The 6,849-nt window shown below is 42.6% G+C and overlaps 1 long non-coding RNA gene across 1 annotated transcript; it reads left to right on the plus strand.

The window, feature by feature from the left end:
- Positions 1-707: 707 nt before the first annotated feature.
- On the plus strand, positions 708-6,137 carry LOC134437764 (uncharacterized). The gene is made up of 3 exons (XR_010032473.1): positions 708-789; positions 5,335-5,435; positions 5,892-6,137. It is a non-coding gene; the product is annotated as an uncharacterized LOC134437764 (long non-coding RNA).
- Positions 6,138-6,849: the final 712 nt, after the last annotated feature.

A 6,849-nucleotide genomic window follows, 5' to 3' on the forward strand; every position in this document is an offset into this window, starting at 1 on the left:
TTATTTTTAAGTATTTTAAGGAGTGCCCTTTAAAGGGTTAATGTGCTCACTTTTAGGAAACTAAAGTGCCCCTTTACCTAGGCCTAGCCCACACTTATTATCCTAGATGGACAAATATTGAGACATGACGCACGAGTTGTTCTTTGTTTTATTTGTCTCATTCTGCAGTGAAGTCCCTCGATCTCATATAGCGTCAGCTAATAGCAGCTGATGTGTGTTATGGTGAACAATGAATGAGACATGATAGACTACACTGCTGTTTGTTCACTGCTCACTGCACATGTGCTCGCGGAAGAACCTATTGCTTGTTGACTGTGATCAACAGTTGGCACGTAGGCTACCTACAGCGGGGCTGTGCCTCTCAAAGCAAGAGCAAGAGGCATGAGCCACCTAATTAAAGCACCTGTGCTCTGAGTTTGCCGCGAAAACAAAATCAGATCAATGACGGACAGCTGACCCTAATTAGTTGGCTCGCGCTACTCTTAATTAGACCTGGCTCGCGTTTAGCGCGGCCCAGACCACATACTTTTTCAACGTTTTTCTCCCGTGCGACAATGTCGGCAAGGGCGGTGCCTGAGCACGGGGTCGCTTTGATTGACAGTCCCCATGCAGGGTTGTGTGATGCTACGCAGCTGTGCAGGTGGATCTAATTATGGCACTGATTAGCCGTAATTAGCAGGTTTGTTCTGAACGCCGAGTTGGTGTTCACTTCGGTTTGCAACAGAGAAGCAAGATGGTTGCACTAACAACACAAGTTTGATTCTTCACAGCAAAAGGACTAGGCTACCGGTAAGCTCTCTGCACTCTTTTGTGCAAACGCATCTCTGCGCTCAGTGGGCTTGTGAAATGAAGTCCTCATCATAACCAGTGATAGGGTGAACATTGGTAAAGTGGGACGATTTTCAAAATTTCACATTTTCCACCATTTTGTGAAAAAGTCTTAATGTTAAATGTGCAAAGAAGATATATTTTTTAAACTTTAAGTTGTCTTTTATGCAACTAAGCATAAAAAAATAAAATATTTATATTACTGATGAAATGGTAGTGCCTCAATCATGAACTGGTCAAATCCTGAATCAAATTACGCACACTGGTAAAGTGGGCCATGACTCACTGTTAAAGTGGGACACAGTATTTTGAAATAAACAACACATTTCCCAATAGTTACAAATAACATATTTATTATTTCTTCATGAGATTAAACAATCATGTGATTACTGTAGTTACTAAACACATAAGAAAGATATTAAATAATGCAATAACAGCAAACACGGGACCATTTAACCTGGATACATGAATGGGAAAAGTTGAGGCCTAAATTGAATCGTTTAGGCCTATATTACATGTTCATTCTATTTTCAAAGTGGTGTTATGTCTTTCATACATTTCAAAACCTATATTTTATTTATTTATTTTAAATCTGCAACTGAACTGATATAAAAAAACACAACTATCTGGTGACTTAGCCCAGCATATCAATATTGCATTTCATGCGTTTTCAACAGCAAATGTAACATAGGTTATTTAAAACATTTAATAAAAATGAGTTTTGAATTCCATCAAGGTCAGGACAATCATTTAAAACATTAATTTAAAAACACAGAACTGAGTCCTCATTTCTCCTGATAAATAGGCTTATTGCTCCTGTGCAAAAAGACAATCGGAACAATTGAAACTTGTGTCATCCAAGATGCCATTTTGCTCAGCACACGTTTGATGAAGCCACAAGGAACACAAGGAACACTTCACCCACTCTTCTGTGTTCTTTGGCTCATTTGCACTGCCATATATGAATTTGCACACAGGGCAAACATCACTCCCGTTTATTGGTGCTTGCCTCGGCTGTGTTGGTCTTGGCGACCTTCCCCCCTCTCTTGTTCTTTGTTTTGTTTTTCTTGAGCACATAGTCAAAGTGCTCAGTGCTCGTCACGATGTAGAATGGCGGTTTGGAGCGTTTTTTGGTGGCACCTCTTTTTCTCTGTGGGAGGGATATGAGGTCAGCCATAGACACAGGTTTGACCTCCGCGTCCTGGGGGGGCCTGGTCTCCGCGTCCTGGGGGGGCCTGGTCTCCGCGTCCTGGGGGGGCCTGGTCTCCGCGTCCTGGGGGGGCCTGGTCTCCGCGGCCTGGGGGGGGCTGGTCTCCGTGGCCTGGGGGGGCCTGGTCTCCGCGGCCTGGGGGGTTGTGAGGGGGCTGTGAGCAGGCGGTGAGGTGGGCGTAGGTAGGACTGGTTCCAGTGCGGCATCCTGTGGGACCACGCCCTCCTCTGCCTGTGGAATAAAAGCTCTATCCTCCTCCAGTGTAGTGTTGGCCTCCTCTCCCACCACTACCTCACTCCCAATCCACTCTGACAGGGGCCTCTCAGAGGTCAGGCTTGGCTCATAGATGCGTGTGCCCAGGGCTTGAATGTTGACTGGGAACATCCCTGTTTCCCTAAACCCAGCTTGGGCCGTTTTCACAGTGGCTGCTTTCTCCCAGGCCCTTGTGAACAGGGCGAAAAACTGGGACTTGGGGAGTTTCCCACCACCTGTTTGCCAGATAAATTTCCTGCCCTCCTCATTCCAGTGGCTTTTCAAGGACTTGAAAAGTGACTTGTCTGCTGGCTGCAGCTTGTGTGTGACATGGGGTGGATAACACAAGACATGTACACTTGAGGCCTTCATGAGCTGCAGGAACTCTGGGGTGTAAACATGGCTGCTGTGCCCATCCAACAGCAGCACATGTGGTTTTGCGTCATCTGCTGGCAAGTTGGACACAAAGTACTGCCCCCAGTCCACGAGCACCTCTGAAGAAATCCACCCCTTCTCTATGGCCCTCAGGATGGTTTTCAGAGGGATGTCATAGGACCACTCAAACTTGACCCTTTTGGTCTTGAAGATGATCATGAGAAGGCCATACTCCCGCCGCTGCATTAAAGCAGGCCAGGGCCGTTGTGGTTTCGCCCTTCTCCCCCAAGGTTATCTGGAAAAATGGCTGACCCTTTTCTGTCACCACTTTTGATGACAGGAAATGGTCCTGCAGGCCAGTCTCATCCATGTTCCAGATATGGAATGGGACATCATGGATTCCGAGCCTGCGTAGGAGATTTTCATACGAAATGAACCACTTTGAGATGGTCACCTCGTTCAGGCATCCTGCTCTGCTGGCAGACAGCCCCTCAGGTTTTCTCATACTGACACAATGGTGACGGCGGAGAAAATTATCCATCCAGTACTGTCATGCCTGCTCCCTGGCATCAGAAAACCCTGGGGATCTGGTTGGCCTGTGCAAACTGATACAAAAGCTTTTGGATGTCTACCCGGCATAATGGAAAACCGCGGCAGGCCAGAAGCTTTATTAAGGCTATTAATTGCTGCTCTCTGTCCTGGGACAAAATGGGCTTCCTTCCTATGGTATGGCTGTGACCTCTGACCTTTCCTGACAGCCTACGCTGAAGAGTACTTTTTCGAACACTCCAAGCCCTGGCCAATATCCTCATATTTGGCTTGACACCACTCTCTCTCAGCTCCTTGTACTCTTCAATAGCCCCTTTAATTTTCTCCTCACTCCACTAATTGAGGGCTCCTTTCTTCTTCTTACTCCCTCTTTCTTTCTTTTTTGGTCCCTGTAATATAATTTTTATTTTACATTAGCTGTCTACATTAAAATATTGACATCACTGAAATACTGTAGGCTACAAGTGCGATAGCCTCTAATCAGGTAGGCTAACTGTATGTTATAAGGAATAGCATACTGTGACAGTAATATTAAAGAAGTTGCATTTTGGTAGATACTAACCTAAAAGTACTTAAATTACAGAAAATATAACAGAATATAACAATTTGGTTGAAGTTTGTAGAGGATGAATAGCATACAACCCTGTCAGAGTTAAACAAAAACACCCTGTCCCACTTTACCAGTATGTCACTGGTAAAGTGGGACAGTTGGAAATTTGCTCCTACTTAAAATGTCTTATCACAAAAAACAAATATTTTTTCACATTATGATAGCTAAATAAGTCACATTTCATATTATAACTGTTTCATGGAGCTAATTTTAATATTGGGCCCTTGGGGGCCTTAACATTTTTTACCTCAGATTGCTATGTCATTTCACTTACCATTGTTTTTCAAGGTCCTGTCCTTGGATGACATCTGACCACGCCCACTTGCATGACATCACACTTACACTGCATTTAGTATTTAACCCCTTACATCCCAGGTGTCATTTCAAGACCAGTTTTAATCATTTCTAGTGGAGACTTTTAAAGATATTGATGATGAAACTTAAATGTCCCACTTTACCAGTTGTCCCACTTTACCAATGTTCACCCTAGGTTACAGTGATGTGTCCCACTTTAGTTTTTTTTTTTTTATGGGGAGCCGTTTTTAATTGAAGGTGCACTGTGTAATATTTTTAGTTGTTTAGCCTATTTCCAGAATGCATGCTGCCCATTCACAAATGTTAGCTTTTTCATGAATACTTACCACCAGCATCAAATTCTAAGTATTCATTATGACTGGAAAAATTGCACTTTTCATACATTTTGAATTTCCAAAAACAGCCATTTTTAGCTGCAAAAATGACTGTACTTGGACCATACTAGAAAATATTTGTTTATTACTTAGTAAACTTTCATGCATAGTTGCAGTACCTTTTTTGACCATTTCCTGCACAGTGTCCCTTTAAAAGATTAATATAGCCTAGTGTAAAGGGTTAGCCCAATATTCACCAGATCACGCCGATTCAGCAGATAAGATCATTAAATTGCGCAATAGGCCTATGCGCGAGCATACTCCCAGGAAAAGTTGAAGTGGCTGCACATGATGAGTTCAAACACCCCAAAATATTACGTTGACATGACTGTTTTAATTCCGAGTTAACTCCATTTAATTCGGAACAAAGCTTAATTCAGCTTTGAAAACGTCAAAACACTTAATTCAGAATTAAATGAAATATCAAAGTAAATTCAACTGAACTAATTCCGAATTATTTATTCTGAAGTAAAACCGCCATGTAAGCCTAAACATAGTGAGGCCTACCCTTACACATAGGCCTAGGCCTCATACTATAGCAGGATTTTTTAATGTAGGCCTATGAGGTTTAGGACTGGAAATTGGAAATTCATTTTTCACGTGCCTGCTGCAAGCTTATTGGCTACAAGCTACAATCAGTCAGCCTTCTCATGCTACTTTCGTTTGGCTTGTGGAGTTCTCTCACTCTCTCGATGCAGCTATTTGACACAATTACTTGATTCCCCTGCCATGCAGGTAATGAATTGATTACTGTGTTTTGAGTTCAGTAAATGGTCTGTCAATGGGTACTGAATGCTAATGTTTGTTTTCTCTTTTATTAGGGTGATTCTAGTAATCCTGCATTCCACTCTTCGCAGAGGACAGCGGTTGACTGCATGATTTTGGGATTCCCCCATTCAGTTGCTGGGCTACAGACACATTGGTAACGTCTTGTTTTTAGTGTTTACATATTGGCATTTTAACTGTATTAATTATGTAGCCTATTTGTATGGGCTACTGCGCTGTTGGGAGCATTGAACACTCTGCAAGTAGGGCAATACTTATATAGCCTAATGTTCATTATTATATTTTTTATATTGTATTATATTTTAAATGGAAATATTGGGACTAATGTCCAACCTTACTTGTCTCAGCCAGTTCGGATTACAGTTCCGCTTTCAGTCCCCTCATCATTTATGTTTAAAATATGGCTTGTAAACTTGCATTGAGACACATGCCTCTTGTTAGCTGTACCTTTGCGATGAGGCCTCAGAAATGGTCACACGAAAGAGTAAATCAAAAAGAGTTTCTCCCACCCATTTAAAAGCTGTAGCATACAGTAGTCATAGCTTAGCCTATTGGAAAACCCCTTTTCATGTAATTGTGTTTATGTTTAAAGGTCTTTCACCTATTCTGGTCTACTGTTCTATTACTCCATCTGTTACAACTACTACTACTTCAAGACAGCTACTTCAAAACTTCAATCCACTGAAATCAATAAAGCTAACTGACAAGTGAAGAACCTCCTGCTGTCAGTGACCAAGACGCAAAGACTCCACTCACACCACAAACCAACAGAGATGGAAGACACTTCACCTGTGGGGTCGGGCGATAAAGAATGACAAAAGAAAAACAAAAATCACAAGGGGAAAAAAGGAACAATGACAGTCATTAGAGGAACTCAAACAGAGCGAACCACAGCCAATAGGAGAGTGGAGACACATGCCCTCCACACATGAGGATACCAGTTGCTTGGTCTGTGTACAACTAGTCAGTCAATGGTTGTGTTTGGGAAGTTGATGCCTTCTTGTGGTGCCAGACACAGGTTCAGGAACGTGATTTCCCTTTCGCTGATACTGATTGTGCAGGATGAAGGTACTGCCTCCCACTTTGCTTCATCTCCCCTCTTGACATTCAGGAACATTTTAGCCGCCCTCATGTCCATGCAAGTGTCCCGACCAGGCGTCTAAAGCCCTATTCGGACAGCACTTTAATGGGGGGTCCTGGTACAGTAATAATAACATAGAAATTTAGTTTCGTCCAAACACGCCATGTCAGTAAAGATAGCAGAGTATGTTAAATTTCGCTGAGTTTCACCACCTGTGAAACGGTCCAGAATATAAATTGCCTTCTGTGTTACTAAACCCTGTGTGAATGAGACCCTAGGTTAAGATGCCTGTCTTTATGGTGAACAGGGCTTCTTCTGCGAGGCGTCCATTGAACGGATAGTCCGTCAATCTGTTGGACTATGCTGCCAGTGTTGCAACTGTACACTGGGCCTAGATGTCTTTGTCTATTATCTTAATTATGCTTTTAACACTTTATGGATCATATTATTTTATGCTACATCTTCTATG

The sequence above is a fragment of the Engraulis encrasicolus genome, chromosome 21 (assembly GCF_034702125.1).
Source record: "Engraulis encrasicolus isolate BLACKSEA-1 chromosome 21, IST_EnEncr_1.0, whole genome shotgun sequence".
Lineage (NCBI taxonomy): Eukaryota > Metazoa > Chordata > Actinopteri > Clupeiformes > Engraulidae > Engraulis > Engraulis encrasicolus.